Source organism: Meles meles, chromosome 7, assembly GCF_922984935.1.
Source record: "Meles meles chromosome 7, mMelMel3.1 paternal haplotype, whole genome shotgun sequence".
Classification (NCBI taxonomy): Eukaryota; Metazoa; Chordata; class Mammalia; order Carnivora; family Mustelidae; genus Meles; species Meles meles.
In genome coordinates this window covers 38,209,098-38,227,935 of record NC_060072.1, presented here as the reverse complement: position 1 = coordinate 38,227,935, position 18,838 = coordinate 38,209,098, and positions in this window count along the sequence as shown.

The window sequence follows — 18,838 nt, the reverse complement described above, 5'->3', positions numbered from 1 at the left end:
CCCGCATCACAGCGTCTATGCTTTGTCTTCATTCATTTTGTTCATCCATGGGCAACATGTGTCCTAAGGTACCAGAAGAGCCTAAGGGAGGTTAAGTTTGGGGTCTGGGAATGCTTCAAATTTTTCTTATATAAATTAATAGTAATTGTCTCTTCACTTTATGCTATTCTCCTTATGAAAGGTTTCATAGGAACGCTCTACTTTTGGATAATAAGAGGAAACCCATAGTGTGTGTGTGTGTGTGTGTGTGTGTGTGTGTGTGTGTGTATAGGACAGGAGTATGAGGGGCAAAGGGAGAGAAAATTTAAAGCAGACTCCCGCATGGAGCCCACCACACGAGATCATGACCTGAGCTGAAACCAAGAGCCGATGGTTTAACCAATGGCATCACACAGGTGCCCCAACAGGTGCTTTCTATGTATTGGTTCACTCAACCGGTATTAGCGAAGACCTACTCTGTAATGCGACATTATGCTAGTTGCTGGGATGCAGTGAGTTTATTTTCTACTTAGGAATATATTCATTAAATAATTATACAGATGAAAATCAAAATATAAATGATACAATGGGCTACACAGGCAAGACCTAGGGTGCTGTTAGAAACAAGTGACAGGGTCCTAGACCCAGTCTGGAGAGTCAGGAAAGTCTGCCCTGAGGAAGAAGTAAATGATGAGAGATCTACAAGAGTTAATTGGGCGAGTGGAGGGTAGCTGGGAATGGGATTGGGAAAGAGAGCTCCCAAGAGAGAAAACCGCATACAAAATCCCTGCACTGAACAGAGGTTCAATCGAAAGGGCGGGTGTGGATAAAAGTGATTATTGTTCTGAGATCAGACTGGACCGGTGGGTTGAGGCTAGACCTTGTAGGGTCCAATTGGCCACTTTAGATAATTTGGTCTTTATTCTTAGAACAATAGGAATCTCTTAAAGCATTTGAAGCAGAATCATGGTCAGGCATTCAAATAAATTTTTTGTTAAGTATGCCTTAGCCTGCATTTTAATAAAAATGAATAAAATCTTGTTTTCCTGTGCCATAATGGTGGTAAACATGCGCTGTCAAGAGTTGGCTCAAGTTGTGAACATGTTTTCTTCCTTTCAGGTCAGTAGAGAGCACCTCACTCAAAGGAGATAAAGACCTGATGTACCTCAAAGATGAGCCTGGTGGTGGCCCAGTGGGTTAAGCCTCTGTCTTTGGCTCAGGTCATGATCTCAGCATCCTGGGATCAAGTCCTGCATGGGTTCTCTGCTCTGCAGGGGGCCTGCTTCCCTCCCAGCTTTCTGCCTGCTTCTCTATCTACTTGTGATCTCTGTCAAATAGATAAATAAATCTTTTAAAAAAATATTTTGAAAAAAATTTTGGAAAGTTCTAAAATGCATTTATAAGGAACAACATATACAAAAATGTTATATAATCAATACTGGCATGGCTTAGGTAACTTTGGGTCTAACCAATCAGAATAAGGCTGATACCATTGCAAACCAATGGAATGTGAGACCCTTCCAGAGCTCTGGATTTCACCAATTAGCATACAGCCTGCTGGGCGGACCGTGAGCCATACCAACCCTTGTGTCCTAGAGAGTGTGCAGAATTGGCTGCAAATTGCTACATGAAGACCATTATGTATCCCCTACCCTTGGCAAAGACATCTGCAAGTGAGACCTTGAGATAAACCTGCTGGCGGGGAGCAAAGGCTTAGCTGGTGGAAAAGACACCCCCTTCCAGCCCCACCCCATCTTGCTTACTTGCAGATGACTCTTAGCTTCTAGAGGAAATAAAAAAGTAAAAGCTTTTTAAGCTAAGTGGTGTTTATGCACAATTTTTCTTGGTATCAAAAACCCCAAATGCGGGGCGCCTGGGTGGCTCAGTCGTTGGGCATCTGCCTGCGCCTTAGGTCATGATCCCAGGGTCCTGGGATAAAGCTCGCACAGGGTTCTCTTCCCGGGGAGAAGCTTGCTTCTCCACCTTCCACTCGCCCTACTGTGTTCCCTCTCTCGCTGTGTCTCTGTCAAATAAATAATTAAAATAAAATAAAATATTTTTTAAAAATTAAGAAAGAAAAAGAAAACCCCAAATGCCAAGCCTGGGTCCTTGTTTTGACCTTAGCTGTATTTCCATAGACTGAAAAAGGCATGTCTTTTGAAAATCTTTTTTTTTTTTCTTTTCTTTTAACACCAGATGGAGAACTGCCCCTCTGGACACATTTTAGCTTTGTTTGTTTTGTTTTATTTTGTTTTCTTTTGTTTTCCTTCATATTCCTGATCTACAAATGTTAGTGAGTCTAGGGTATCTATGGTACCTTGGTGAATTCCTTCCACCTCTTGGCTTTAAATACACTGGTCAAATGTTGAAGACTCTCAAATTTATATCTCTAGCCAAGATTTTTCCCTCTGAACTATAAACTCATAAATCCAGCTGTCTGATGAAGCACTCTGCTTAGATGTTTAATAAGCATCTCAAACTGCACATGGGGAAAATGGAATTTTTTTTCTCTTCCCCCCTCAGTAAGGACAATTCATTATTTCAGTTGCTCAAGCCAGAAACCTTTGACTTTTTTTATTTCATAAGTTATTATGATTTATTTAAACATTCTGGCTCTACATTTTAAATATATCAAAAGTCAAATAGCTTCATATCATTTAGTCTCCCCGCTTCTTCCTTGCCCCTTTCAGTCTGTTCCCAACACAGTAGTCAGATCCTGATGAAACATATACCTGATCATGTTATTCTTCCACTCAGATACTTCAGTGGTTTCTCATCTAATTTAGCACAAAAGCTAAATTTCTTAAAGTGAGCTACAAAGCCATGGAAAAGGAGCTTCCACACTGCTTCTCGAATCCTACCTCTACTATTCCTCCCTGTTTCTGGTTCACTCTGTTCTAGCCCATTGGCGTCTTTGCTGTTTCTTGAACATATTAGTTCACTCTCACCTCGGGACTTGAATTTGCCCTTTCTTTTTCTTTTTCTTTTTTTTTTTTTAAGATTTTATTTATTTATTTATTTGACACACAGAAAGAGATCACAAGCAGGCAGAGAGGCAGGTAGAGAAAGAGGAGGAAAGCAGGCTCCCCACCGAGCAGAGAGCCCAATGTGGGGCTCGATCATGACCTGAGCTGAAGGCAGAGGCTTTACTCACTGAGCTACCCAGGCGCCCCAGGATTTGCCCTTTCAGGACCTGGAATGCTCTTCTCCCAAATACCCATATGGCTCACACCTTCGCTTCTTCTAGGTCTTCATTCACATATCACCTTCTCAGAGCCCAAAAGTGTTTTCTTGACTGTCCCCTATCCTTGCATACTTCTTCTTTTTTTTTTTTTTTAAAGATTTCATTTATTTATTTGAGAAACAGAGAGCACAAGCAGGCAGAGAGGCAGGCAGAGAGAGAGAGAGAAGGAAGCAGGCTCCCTGAGGAGCAGAGAGCCTGATGTGGGACTTGATCCGAGGACCCTGGGATCATGACCTGAGCCGAAGGCAGAGGCTTTAACCCACTGAGCCACCCAGGCACCCCTATCCTTGCATACTTCTTACACCTGCTCCCCTGTTTGTCTCCTATAGCTCTTATCATCCAACATAATCTATATTTTACTTATTTATCTTATTTATTATCTGTTTCTACCAGCAGAATTTTTGACTTTTTTATGTGCTCTTATTTTCTCCACGGCCTGAAAAATTGCCAGACCCATAGTTGTGCTCAACATATGTGGGTCAAATGTAAGAATTCATGTTCATAGCACAGTGAGTAAAAATGTAGTGAATACAGTCAACAAAGCACTCGGCAGCAGATGGAAGTAATTAATTAGATAAACAAACAGTGTCACAAATAAATATTTTTTTAAATCAAGGTAAAATGACCCCTAAATATTAGAATTTGGTGCTTTGATGGATTTGAAAAGTACACCATGGTGATTTGATAAGTGCAGACATTGTGAAATTTTAAGAGCATAGTGATGAGTGAATAAAAATAAGATACAGAGTATAATCTTTCACATAGTAACATTTATACCGCTTAAAACCCCATTATGCTGAAACAACCTCATGTTTCTTGCAAGTATATCTATCTACAGGAATAAACAAAATGAGAGAAGAAAATATTGGTGAAGAGGGGTAGAGGGAGAAAGTAAAAACAGTTAAAACAAGAGAGGAAGGTTGTATGGACTGGTGATGATACTATGCCATGAACTGAAAACTGTGAGTCACTCGGCTCTTGACACCCAGGGTCCCCAAAATAGCCGCAGATGCAAATGGGACTCACTCCTGACACAGCGTGGAGAATGGCTTGTAGGAGGCAAGAGCCCACGTAGATGACCAGCCAGTGCAATTGTCCAAGGGCATATGGTGGTAGGCTGAGCTAGCATGGCAGGAAACGGAGAGAAATGGATGCACTTGAAAGGGTCTGATGCTGAATTGGCTCTAGAGTGAGGGGAAAGATAGGGAGATTTCAAAGACAGTTCCTAAGTTTCTGCTTCTGATTTCTCACTCACTGGAAAAGGGAATATTGGCATAGGAATGTCCTCATCGTTTTTGCTTTGATCGTATATTTATAATTTTGACCATCTAGACAAAATACCCTCAGGGAGTCGTGTTCATGAAGCTAACACCACAATATTTTTCATTTGATAAGTGCTCGAATTATGTTTTATGGGATTCATAATTTATATTTCCTGATTCATTTTGATTTCAGATAATGAGATGAATTAAATTGAGTTCAGTAGTACTTTAGATTATGGGAAGTTACTAGATTAAAAAATAATCTTTGAAACTTCAGGATTCAGGCTTTGTACTTTGCAAAGCATTACTTAAACAAATTGAGGGAATGACAAATGAAAAGCATAGAGTCTGATAACATAAAATAAAAACCATAGCAATTATTTGGAACTGACTGAGGTCAATTTAGTTGAAGCATCTTGCAAGAGATAAACACATGCACAAATTTAAAATGAACTTTAAAAGTGAACATCTCCAAGTATTGGAATTAATCATTCTCATTCCTGTCTCTCTATTGTGCTCTGTACCTTTATGATAGCACTTATCACATTCTGCACTGAATTATAATTATTGGTGGTACATGTCCTATGTTTCCTACTCTTACTGGGCGAAGACCATGTTTCATCTGGTATTCTGCTCACTGCTCACACATTGCTTCGTGCATAACGGTCACTCATTTTATGTCTGTTGAGTTTAGTTTTTGGTTTTTTTTTTTTAAGATTGTATTTATTTGAGAGAGATAGAGAGAGACAGAGAGAGAGCTTGAGCTGAGGTGGGGCAGAGAGAGGGAATCCCAAGCACATTCCATGCTGAACATGGAGCCTGATGCGGGGCTTGATCTCACAACCCCAAGATCATGACCTGAGCCAAAATCAAGAGTTGGACACTTAACGGACTGAGCCACTCAGGTACCCCCAATTTAGTAATCTTTTAAATTTAAGTGAAATTTAAATTTATCTTTTATATTAATTAATTATCATAAGTTATTGATTTTAACTTTTTTAATAATTAGAAAAAGTTCCTAACCAGTTTTCCTAAGAAAATGACTTACAAATGTGAGTTTACATTTGACAAACTTGACTGCTGGACTCTGGAACATGTAACGGCTGTGCTTATTACCTTCGGAAGCTCCATTCAAGGAATTTGCCATTTTCCTGTCTTTCTGATTCTTGATTCCTATTCTTCTTGTTATGGTTTTGAACCAATTAGATAGGAAGAGGTGGTGATGACTATTGTGTCTCAGCATCTACCACTGATACCTGAAAAGCAAATCTTAGGCAAGAAATGATGATACAAGTCTGTGTTAACAGAAGCTTGGATTTTGTTAATCATGTGAAAGAGGAAAACTGGTAGATATGTATGTGAAATTGCTTAGATCACTAATCAATAAACCTTCTGTTTACCTTGAGTCCTCTCCGTGCACTACTTTTCTCCCCTCACGTCATTCAGCTAATATTTATGGAGTGTTTTAGGTAGGGACCCATCAATGAATAAAACCGATCAAAATCCTTGCCCTCGTGGAGCTTATACTCCAGGAGAGGGAAATAGACAAAATAAAATAAGCAGCACAAAAAAAATAGAGAAAGAAGAGAGAGGATATACCGATATATATGATGGGTGGTGGGAAGCGCTAAGAGAAAAAAGCAGAGCAGGGTAGATGGGTTCAGAGCACGAGGGGTGAGGACGGGTAATTTGCATTGTGAACTAGAGAGGTTAAGATAGGTCATACTGTGAAATTAAGACCTGAGCAAAGCTTTGAAGAATCTGCAGGAATTTGTCAAGCAGTTGTCTGGAGGAGAGTATGCTAGAAAGAGAGAAGAGCTAGCTCAAAGGTCTGGCATTTTTGAGGAACAATGTCAAGGACAGTGTGATTGAGAGGAGTGGGCTAATGGAGCCTTGTGGGTGTTGTAAGAAACATGGGTTTCATTCTGGGTGAAGAGTCATTACAGGGCTGTGAGCAGAGGAGTTACATAATCTGACCGGTCATTTTTAAGGATCTGGCCACTGTGCTGAGAATAGCCTGGGTGTGGGGAATTTACTACAGCCATTCAGGTGAGAGATGGTGGCCGAAGTCAGAATGATGGTAATGTAAGTTGTAGAAAGTGGTCAGCGGCGGGGTAGGTATATTTTTGAAGGTAGACTCCATCGAATTTCCTAACATACTGGGTGTGGGGGTCACTCCAAACAAACAGCAGGGTGGGGTTGTCATAAATTAAGATGGGGGGCCTGAATGTGGGGGTGGGGTGGTCAGAAGTTCAGTTTGGGATGTGCTGGGCTTGAGATGTGGGTTAGTCATCAGAGATCCTATCTTAATACTTCTTCATTGGGAAAGAATAATATTTGTTGGTCTAGTCAATAACATTTCTTTACAAATGGCGGGGTTCATTTGTCAAAAAGATTGGATGATTTGTACAGGGTTCTGCAGATGGCATTGTTGTCATGAACAGTTGTTCTTGTAAACTACCGTCTAGGCATTAAATCATAGCCAAGCTCAGAATGCCCTGGCCTATTTAAGGGAAAAACCCACCAGGGGTAATGACTCCAATCACTCGAGAAGGGGCTTATAAAAAAGGAAAGAAAAGAAAAGAAAATCTCTCTTGTAATGAAGACATATAACTAACACTCATTAAGAGTTTGCAACACGCCAGACACAATGTCCCATGATCTCACTTAAGGCTTAAGCAGCTCCATGAGCTAGCTGCTACAACTACTCTGTTTTACAAAAGAGGAAAAGAAATCACTCCGAAGTTAAGAAATTTGCTAGCAAGAGCAGAGCTGAGATTTAAGCCAGTATTCTGAGTCTAAAGTTTTGTGCCATATCTTCTTCCTTCGGCTTTAAGTATTCGAGGCTTGTAGCACTTCAGTTGGTGCTCAGAAGGGTGACCTGGGAAGGTGGTCACTGTGTCATTTATAGCAATTGAGGTTGTGACAACAGGTGTTGAGCAAGCATGTATATACTGGCACTCAGGGAAGATGGTGGGGGGCGGTGTACAGAATGCAAAAAGAGTTAACGAACTGGGAAGGGAAGATTAGGACTGCCAGACTTCAAAGACACATTTTCCAACTTAATTCTAAGACCAATTATTTTTTGGAGAAGTCCTGTTTAAAATAAAAACCCAGGGGAGGTTTTTGAACATGAACTGATTACTTTAAATTAAAACCTATGGCAGGTTGATCTTACGTATTCAAGGATAACTTGTGTAAACTTGCCTATAAACCAGAATTTTTACCATGATTTTATTGATTGTGTAGCTGACAGCCTGGAATTTAATTTAGAATGTGTCAGTGACTAAACTAAACTCTCTGGCACTGACACACCAAGAGAAATTGTGGATTTGCTTGTAGTTTTTCAGCTAGATGTGCTAGGACTCAAGAGAACTCCTTAGGGAAGAAGTCCTTGTTGAAGGTTTACTATGGCAATATCACAATGTCCCCCTTTTCAGACCTGTGAATTCACTTCAGGAAGTAAACCGGGTACATATGTTGCCCCTTTCTTCAGTACTTGGTCACGTTCAGAGAGAGGAGGCATTGCCTCCTCAACTCAAACCAGCAAAATGATGGTTGATGAAACCATCATATCTTTAAAAGATACTGAGATGGAAAATGGCTGAGATGGTTTGTGGAAGCTACACCTTCTGGCATCCTTTATTGTTAAAACAAAAGAACCATCGTGCTCATCAACGCACTTTATTTCTTTGGCTTTATTTGCGTTCCCTTCGTGGTAAGGTTTTGACATTTTCACGTCTAAGTGATTGAAGAGCTTGTCTTTCAAGGCCTTTTTCTGCCCCCTGGTGGTAAGATCGAAAATTGCACCTGCGAGCCGTGGAAAGCCATTTGTGTATTTCCAGACCACGTGAAAAAATTGTATTTCATATTTGCATTCGGAAGTTCATTGGCTTTCATTTTATCAACAGGTAGATCATGCATTAGGTTACATCACTGTTTCCTTAATTTCACTGAAGGTTTTAAATGACTCTTTTATTATATAATGTATATCCTAACCTGTCTACAAATTTCTATTTACTTCATCTCAAGTGTATGGAGTTATAGTCTGGGACGTCAGTTGTTAGGAAACAAAAAAGGAGAGAAGCAAGATTAAGAGTCATTCCTGGAAGAGAGAGGAAGACTGGTGTTTCATGAGATGCTTCCCAGTTGCTGGAGCGGTAAGACCAAGGCTTTCCTCTGGTTCCTTTTCTTTTTCTTTAACACACACAAACACACACACACACACACACACACACACTACAGAGTACACACACACACACTACACACTACACACACACACGCACACACACAGAATGGTGATTCAATTTCCTCTAAGAATAAAGTATGGGTAATGGCATTATGTTTAAATTAAATTCCAATTTTAGTATAAATTCTTCATTTAAACCCCAAGGTGAATTGCGGTCTCTCTCTCTAAGGCGGAAAGAGACCTGCTTCCACCCTTTGAATTTGCTGTTCTTCAAGTCTTTACCATCACCATGATGGAAACAAAAACAAAACAAAATCCAGACAACCTTAGAAGCTCAGGGCCCCTTCCGCACTATTTTGTAACTAATGACGATTCTCATTAACTTTACCATGCTTCCCATGATGAGAAACCCCTCTCAAGATACACCTCTTTTTTTTTTTTTTTTTTTTTAATAAAAAGATCTCTGGTGCTGCTTGCACTATAAACCTTGGCCAGAGAAAGGTAAGCCACGAGTCTCAAGTTTTTATATAGCAGCTCTATGTTTTGTGGGAAAAGGAGCATGTGTTCGACTTTTTTTGTTCAGTGATTTCCAGTCAAGGTATGCAAGAGAATGATATCTTCCTACTGGGGTGTATTTCTGTCCAATATGAAATAGGAAATGCAAAACTCTTAATGCTATGTTGAGTGTAATCCCTCTCTAAAAGTATATTTGAAATGAAAATTGTAAATCCAACAGCTTGCTTTTTTCCTGAACATATGAATTTCTGAAAATTTCTCAGCACAGAACCGCAACAGGCCTCCATCTCTTGGCCTAGGCATTTTCTTTCGCAGGCTGGGAAAGCAAACTCTTGTCTACGTGGTATGTGTGCTTCTCTCCGAACTGAACCAAGCAATTGTCTACATGGAGCAAGAGGTAAGGAACAGTACTAAGGAGATTTCATTTGCCTTGCATCCAAATAAAATATGTCTTATTTACGAGATTACTGCTTTATTATAAAAGGATGCAACTCAGGAAACTGCATGAATGTCACTGTGGTCGGTCCCTTGCCGCTGATATCCTGACCAACCGGCTAGAGACTGGAGGTTCCAGTGACCCCCATCATAGTTTCTATGTCCTTTTAGGAGTTTTATGGAAGCCTCATTACAACAGCGTGATAAATTACATCCTTGGCCATTGGTGACTGAACTCAATCTCCAGCTCTTCTTCCCTCCTGGAAGGGTACAGGGTAAGTCTGAATGTTTCAGCCTTCTAATCATGTAGTTGGCTCCAGGAGCAATCAGCCCACATCCTTCGGTGACCTAGGGACTTTCTGAAAGCTGCTTAATTAACATAACAAAAGACACCTTTATTGCACTCATCTCAGGAAGTTCCAAGGGTTTTTGAGGAGCTTGGTGCCAGGAACAGATGAAATATTTATTATAAATAACAGTGTCACACAAGACTGTTGCTCTGATTGGCTCACTTTTGAAGCAGATCATTGCTGTGGTCGGACAGTATTCAAATGTAAGCACTCACAGAAGGGTAAAATAAGTTTAAACTGAGAATGAGAATTATTATAAGTTCATGAATTTGTTGAAAATCTCTGTATTCTATGGTATACATGATATTGTTCTTCTGTTTTTCTATTTTTTTCAGCAATTTTTTTTTTTTTTTAAATTCTTCCTTGCAATCCTTTTTTTGGCAGTATCTTGGGCAGATTCCACAACTTTCTGTTTGCTTTTGTCCACTGAAATTAAATCTTGGTTCTATTTAAATCTGCAATCTTTATATTCGATCCAAAGTTCTTCTCCAGAGTGTATATAGGCTGTGCTGTTTGTAGCGGTGGAAAATTTTTACCTTCTTTGCATCTAGATTCTTTGGTTGTTCTAATAATTAAATTGACACGTGACAGATTAACAGGGGAAGAACAAATTTCATTTAGTCCATGTGGGAGCCCCAAACATATGAGACTCCAGAGCAAGTCAGGCAGTTGAGGCCTGTAGGCCATCCAGAGCTAAGGAATAGGATGGGGGCCTTCAAAGGGGAGGAGGGTAATTCACGGGGCAGTAAGAAGAGCAGATGTTTAGTTTAGTAATGAGATGTTTGCCCTGCCCTACCCAAAGGTCTTTAGATAAAAACTTATCTCATAATGGCTCTCTTTCTGGGCCAAGCCCCATATCTAAATTCTTTTAGGTAATTAAGGTAGGGGTAAAATTTTTCCTTGAGTCTGTTGGGTCTTGAATGCCTTGAGCTCAAAATAATCCTTATGCCAAAGTGACATATTCTAGCAAAACCTGCTCCCTTTCACGTTCAAAGTGTGGTTGGTCCATAGACTCTTTTTGGCCCATGAATGGTTTACTACTGGTGAGAGGCAAAATAAGTGTCTGAGCATTTAGAAGTTTGTTTAACAACTTGACATTGATATAACACCCAAGTTCATTCAAGCACCTCCTCTAAATTCTATACTTCATCGTACAGACCTATTGGCACTACTGAGAAGCCTCTTCCAGGTATCCTGAGGACCACAGGGAATTGGAATGAAACAGAGATTTGTTCTCCTCAAGCACCACACTCCTTTCAAGCCTTGCTGGCGCAGGCCCTGGAGGAGTCTCCCTGTCTTTGATCTCCTTGTTCATATGTGCCCCACATCCAAGGGACAATCTCAAAGCTCTCCTAAGAACCCTCTCATTGCTCTCGGCTACAGAAGTAATGGCACTTTGGGGGAACGACGTATTTCCACAGTTCAGCAACTGTTCAGTAAGGGAGTGAGTTTCCAATTATTTTTTCCTAGAGTTACCCCTACATCTTTATGAGAGATTGTCTTAAAGCTCTCCTCTCTCACATGGCTTGAGCTGGATGGGAGTGGAGGCAGAAATGGAAAATTTCTAAAAAATTACATATTCTATATCTTTCTGTCTCTCTCCCTCTTTCAGCCGTTGTGATGTTTGGTGATTGGGTAGAGATTCAAGTGAATGGGGCCAATTCTGCTACGTCTTAGAAAGTCTAACACTGTCTTCAGATTCTGGTAATGTTTGGTAAATTCTGATTTCAGCCTCAAGTCTTAACCATAATTCTTGCCAATGGTAGAGGGGGCAGGGGAATCCTCTCAACATCCTATTACATCTGCCTCATTAGATCGCATTCTTTTGGGGAGGAAGAAGTTGAAACCATCTGTGATGGTTGATTTTTATGTACCATCTTGACTGGGACAAGAGATGCTCAGATAGCTGGCAAAATGTTATTTCTGGGACTGTATGTGAGGATGTTTCTGGAAGGGATTAGCATATGAATCAGTGGACTAAGTCGAGATCACTCTCACCAATGCAGGTCGACAGCACCCAGTCCATTAAGGGCCTGAATAGAACAAAAAGGCAGAGGAAGGGTGGATTTGCCCTCTTGCTGGCACAGGGACATCCATCTTCTCCTGTCCTCTGACGCAGGCAGTGCAGGTTCTCAGGAAGTCCCAAGACCCTCAGACTCAGACCAAATTACACCATCAGCTTTCCTGGTTCTCCATTTGGCAGATGTCAGATTGTGGGACTTCTTAGCCTTCATAGTAACATGAGTCAATTCCTATGATAGATGTCTATCTATCTATCCTCTATCTATCTATCTCCCATTGCTTCTGTTTCTTTGGAGAGCCCTAATACATCATCTTATTAGTTGTCATATTCTACCTGCGCAGCTGGAAACCCAAGCAGCAATAACGCAGAGTAATCTGACTTCTGACGACAACAGCCCAGAGTTCAGGGAATTCCTGGCCTTGGACTCAACTGTGGTTCCTTTTCTAACAAGAAGTCCCATCCAGACTTCCATAGGCAGGTAATCTGTTTCTCTGAAATGAAAGATGTTATAAGAATTAAAATGTGTCAGTGCATGTTAGGCTCTTAGAACAGGGCCTGGCGCACAGGAAACAATGTTAGCTGTTAGCTATAGCTTTGTCTACCCAGGATGTTTTCTCAATCATCTTATTTTCACAAAAGCATTGCTGCAGACTGAAAAATTGCTCAGTTTTCTGTCTCTCTCTGTATTGTAATGTCCTTTGCATTGAACTTCTTCTATCAAGCGGGAGAGGCTCTGTCCCCAGTCCTTGAATCTGGGCTGGCCTTGTGACTTGTTTTAGTCACTAAATATGGTGGAAGTGACATTGTGTCCATCTGAGCCAAGTTCTTTGTGGACTTCAACCCTCTCTTCAGAGGACCCGATGCTGGGAGGTCATGTCACCAAAAATCTAGGTATGGAGCCTCTCTGGGTCTCCTTCCATGGCTGCCAGTCAGCACCCTGCTCGTACAGCCTGTTTAGATATAACAGTGAATGGACAAGAATCCACAGGAAGTTTATTAGACAGGTAGCAACTAAGCTCTTTGAAACTATGTTGTATTCATGTAGGAGATTTCTTGGAGTTCTGTTTGTAACTTAAAGACTTCAAAAGAGTGCAGGTTTCAGTCTCTGTGTGGGAATTTTCCTGTAAGATACTGTGTTTTCTATCTTGTGGAGAGAAATAAATGAATATCACGCTTAAATTAGATGTTAAATAGGTTTGGCATAGATATGCCATACTCAGATAAAACTATGTTGGCCATACACAAGACCACAATGTGTGACTGGGACTAGAGAAATTTTTTGATTTCCATTAACTTTAATTTTCCTATATAAGCTAAAGCAGAGACAATATATTTAGCCTCCCAGTCCTCCATTGCAGATGCAGAGGCTTGGGGGCTCAGGGAAGGGGAGGGCTAATAATAAGTAGGTAAGCCTGTATTCTAGTGAATGGCAGAAACAGTCGGGACCATTAATACAGGACTGGACTCTAATCAGAAATGGTAATATGGTACCCATCTTGTTTGTTCGGTTGCTAACTTGAAACATTAAAATTTTACCCTTTACTGTTTTCCCCTTGTAATATGCAACCGAATAAATACATGGGGATAAGCCATCATTAAAGTCATTGTATGTGTGTGTATGTGTGTGGAAGGGGTGGGGGGGAGATGTCTAAAATAGTCATATCAACCTTCATATTCATCCCGAGAGCAAAAAATCAGATTAGAGAAACCTAAGAAATAAGTGATAAGAATTAACACTATTATCTTTATGTTTTCTTTTCTTTTAAATAAAAACATTCAGAAGTTACCTTTTTTTCCTCTTATTTATTTGACACACACAGAAAGATCACAAGTAGGCAGAGAAGCAGGCAGAGAGAGAGAGAGGGGGAAGCAGTCTCTCTGCTGAGCAGAGAGCCCAATGTGGGGCTCGATCCCAGGACCCTGAGATCATGACCTGAGCCAAAGGCAGAGGCTTAACCCACTGAGCCATCCAGGCATCCCCATTTTTTCTCTCTTTTTTTTAAATTTTTTTAAAATTTTTGCTTATTTTTTAAGTTAACTTTTAAAACAAGTTTGTATTTATTTATTTGACAGAAAGCACAAGCAAAGGGAGCAGGAGAGGGATAAACAGGTACCTCACGAACCAGATGCAAGACCCACTATCAGGAGCCTGGGATCATGAGCTGAGCCTAAGGCGGATGTTTAACCCACTTACCCACTCAGGAGTCCCAAAGACATTTTTTAATTTTTTTAAGATTTTACTTATTATTTCTTTTTTTCTTAAATCCTTGGGATTTAAGTTCTTTTTTTAAAAATAATTTTTAAAAATTTCTTTTCAGCGTAACAGTATTCATTGCTTTTGCACCACACCCAGTGCTCCATGCAATTTTTTCCCCCCCTAATACCCACCTCCTGGCTTCCCCAACCTCCCACCCCCCGCCCCTTCAAAACCCTCAGGTTGTTTTTCAGAGGCCATTTTTTTTCTCTTTTAAAAGTGTCTGGTGTTGAATCCTCAATTCAGATGAGTTTCATGGGTGAACTACCGAGATAGAGCCCAAAATAATCCAGAAGTCATTCTGTGATGTTGACAAATGAAAGGTAATTCCTCTTAAGAAATAGTAAGCACCCATTCCATAGGTAATTACTAACTATAGGGCAAATTAGAATAAAGGCACAAATGGTTATACTATAAGCTAAGAGCGCTGGAAGATGGTACAAATACCACAATGGAGTTTGGTGATGGGGTAGATAGTATCAGGCTTGGAGGATAAAGAAAAAGCTTCTTTGAAGAAGGACCATTTAAAATGAGCCTTAAAACTTGAGCAGTTTTTTCAGGCATAGATAAAGGAAGGCAAGAGACATCTCAGAAATAATCAAAAGCTCAGGGGAAAGTTTACAGTATAGGTATTACAATATATCACAGTATAGATTTTACAGTTTCCAGTAATAGGTAGTGGTCGACTTGGACCACGAGACAGAGCAAGATGGCTAAAAATGTGATGCTATGTAGTAGGGAAATGCATCTCAACCTATACTCTTCCTAACATTAACATGGTAAGCCATCTGTACACACACGCACACATGTGGACACACACACCCCCTACCTCAAGCAAATACTCTGGAGTTTGTGGATCATAATCTGATGGAATCTTGATAGATATCTTTGCTATAGAACACTGCTAGTGTCTCTTTGTTTTTAATTTCACCTTGAAAAAGAACTTGTAATTTTTTCAGTGTCATGAAACTCATGACTTCTATTTCACAATCCATGTACCAGATATCAATATTATCACATTTCATGTTCTATAATTTACACTTGTGGGTAGGAGGGCACTCTAACATCCTCTTTCCCCAACACCATACTAGTGTTTTGGTTTAGACTGAGAATCTGACCGTGTGTGTGTGTGTGTGTGTGTGTGTGTGCGCGCGCGCGCGGAGGAGGGTGATAGGAGACCTGTCAGAGGATTTTGAGCAAAGGAATAGCTTCAGTTGGGGGAAGGGGTTTACCTAGCATTGACATATAGGGAAAATTGGGGAAGCATGTTGTAAAAATAGTTGAAAGCTCATGAAAGTCTTGCTAAAAAATACTCAGGTTCTATGCATGGGTAGGAACAGTGAGAATAGGTAAACGAAGATAATTGCAGGAGACTTTGTCAAAGTGAAATCCGAAGAATCAAAGACTAGATATAAATAGAAGTGAGAAAGATGACAATATTTGCGCAGAGAATATTATCAGTAGAAATAAAGAGGACAAAAGGAGGAGAGAGGTGGAGGGGTATAACCAGTGTGATTTGGGATATAAATTATTTGAATGTCCCCACTGGTGTATGATGTGCAAAGCTAAACTTCCTAAAATGCTAACTATTTTGAAGGGGCTAATTACTTAGTACTGGGGGAGAATGATGATTTTAAAGTTTTCTTAAGAGGACTCCTCACTGCCACCAACAGGAACCAGCACTTAAGTTGCATGGTGTGCACATTTAACTGGGAGGGGCAGAGAGAGAGAGAACACGTGTAGATCTCGTGTAGGTTTCTTCTTTGTGAGTGAATAAGATGAAAGCAGGAGTTTGCTATTCCCACAGAAGGGGTCAGTTCTGCTAGCCTCTGGAAATGTGGTCACATCCACCTGACTGGGGTTCTGACGTTAGGCCAGTCTCAATTTCTGCCTTTCATATTGGATTTTGAACCCACCCCTTCAAAAATGTGCCCCCACTGTATGGTTTGGACTGAAAAAGTACAAGGAACTTGGCACCCAAATATTCAGGCACCTTCGGCATCTAAAAATCTTTCTATATCCATGTTTTATTATTATTTATTTTAAAAGACATAAAATTTTTAAATTTTTTTTAAATGAACATAAAATGTATTATTAGCCCCAGGGGTACAGGTCTGTGAATCGCCATGTTTACACACTTCACAGCACTCACTGTTTTTTTATTTTTTAAAGATTGATTTGAGATAGACAGAAAGAGAGAGTGAGTGTGGGGGTGGGGGAGGGGCAGAAGGACAGAGCGGGAGAATCTCAAGCAGACTCCACGCTGGGCGCAGAGCCCAATGCTCTGCTCCATCTCACAACACTGATATCATGACCTGAGCAGAGACCAAGAATCAGAGGCTTAGCAGACTGTGTCACCCAGGCACCCCTACACCCTTTTTTAAAATTGACTTAAAAGTCATTTGATAATGAAGACAATACTTCCAGTCTGGTGTCTAATACTTTTACTTCCCAGCAGCATAATACCACTTTGGTCAGGTTGAACCACTGCACAGTTTTGCAGCTCTTTCAGAAAAATAAAGAAAACAATTGGAAAGACACGATCACATGCAATGGTGAGAAAATAGTACTATTGCCCGATCTTTCCCTGGAAATGTGAAATATCCTTGGTTCAGCTTCACACTGTGTGTTTATTAGAAGCCCTTACAGCAAGGGATTTTGTTTGTTTCTTGTAGCACCAGATAGACACAGTGGCTAACACATAATTCTGAAAAGTCATTGACACATTTATCACACGTCAAAATTTTTCGGAACCTGCACTTTATCCATGTCCCTGGCTTGACGTGTTCTTCTTGAGAGTAAGCTGTTAATGTACGATTGAGTTCTCAGTCTGCTTCTGCCACTGATGGACTGTTGACCTTAATACTGAACTATCTCTTTGCATGCTACTTTACAACTTCAAAGTACTTTTATATACAGTGACTCATTTAATGACCCGTTTATTTTAATGTAATGGTATTCCCCAAACCACAGATCATGGTTAGACACATGAACTCTTATGTTACACTGCATGGGTTCAGATCCCCATTTCATCTGCTAGCTGTGTGACCAGGACAAGTCGCATACCTGTGCCTCAGTTTTCTTACCTATAAAATGAAACCTACTAGAGTTGTTGAAGGGATTCCATGGTACAGTCTATGGAAAGTACCAAGCACAGCAGAACCTAGTAATAGCTAAGTGTTTTGAATAAATTATTACTTACCTACCTTGCTGGGATCTAACTATGGTGCATGGGCAAACTGAGTAGTATTTTTGAGTGTTGCTTTTAGAAAAGCAAGCTCCCATAAAATATGAGCAGGGGGTCTTTCATGATTCCCATGAGCCAGGGATTTTCTTTCTTTATGTCGACTGTGAAGAGGGAGATGATGGACAGTCAACCCTAGCTATCGCCAGAGTAAATCTGGAGGAGTTCCTCACAGGAAGCCCCAGGAGGGCACTATGTCTGTCTTGTTTGCCATTGTATTCCTAGAACCTACCATGTACTCGGTGCACAGGAAATATTTGTTAAATGAATAAATACATGGAAAAGGCTTAGTAGCTGTGATTCATCTTTAGCTCATATATAGTCTAGAAATCGAATGGGAAAGAAGTGATCTTTTGAAAGCAGAAGATTTAGAGATGTGCCCCCAATTACTATGAACTCCTTAGAGAGAAGTTATCAGAAAACATGAAAGATGATATTAATCATGGGCTTGATGTCATGACTTTTTTCCTTTTTAAAAAATTGAAACAGAATATTTTATAAAACTCATAAATGGAGTTCTATGTTTTTTAATCACCCTTACAAAATAACTCAGGGAGCTTTCATAAAGAACTAGAAAGGCTGAGCTTTCTTCATTGTTAAAAACTTAATCCCCAAACACTATCCCTCATCTAAATGGCCTCAAATCCTTGAAGCTTTTCAAGTAATTGATTCCAAATTCAATCTATCTGAAAAGTATTTATTTATGAAAAGAGTCAATTCTGGTTCTATGAAATTCAGAGATTACAGTGCCAATTGCTGTATGCTGGTGAAATTTTTCAAATTATCTGAAGGCAAGATTCGTTTGTCTATCGACCTAAACCCAATCCTCCATACATTCAACAAACACCAGTTGAGCACCTATCATGTGCCAGGCCCCACACCAGATGTCAGAGATCTGGCAGGTCCACAAAGCCCGCACAGACCTTCTTCTCGTGGAGTTTATGATCCAGAGAGGGCCACACTGGGTAGGACTGCCCCAAGTTTGGGGAGCTATTGCCTAACGTTGGCTTCCAGTATTCAGAGCATTGATTTCTACTTCACAGTCCTGTCAAAAGCTGGTCTTATTAACAGGCTGTCTGTATAATAAACACAAACCAGCTAAAAGATGAGAAATTCAGGCATTATTCAGCCATGCACAGATATCTATAGATGTTTAAGATAACGTAAACAAAATCCCCCAGCGTTTTGGAGTCCTATGGGCACAGCTGAGTAAATGAACTGGGATCACATCCTTTCGATTTGTCGAGTTTGAGAACTGCATTTGTAAATCGATGTAATCCATCTCTAGCCAAGTTCATCTGAGACAGCCTTGAATTCTTAAAAAGCCCCTGAAAGCTAGATT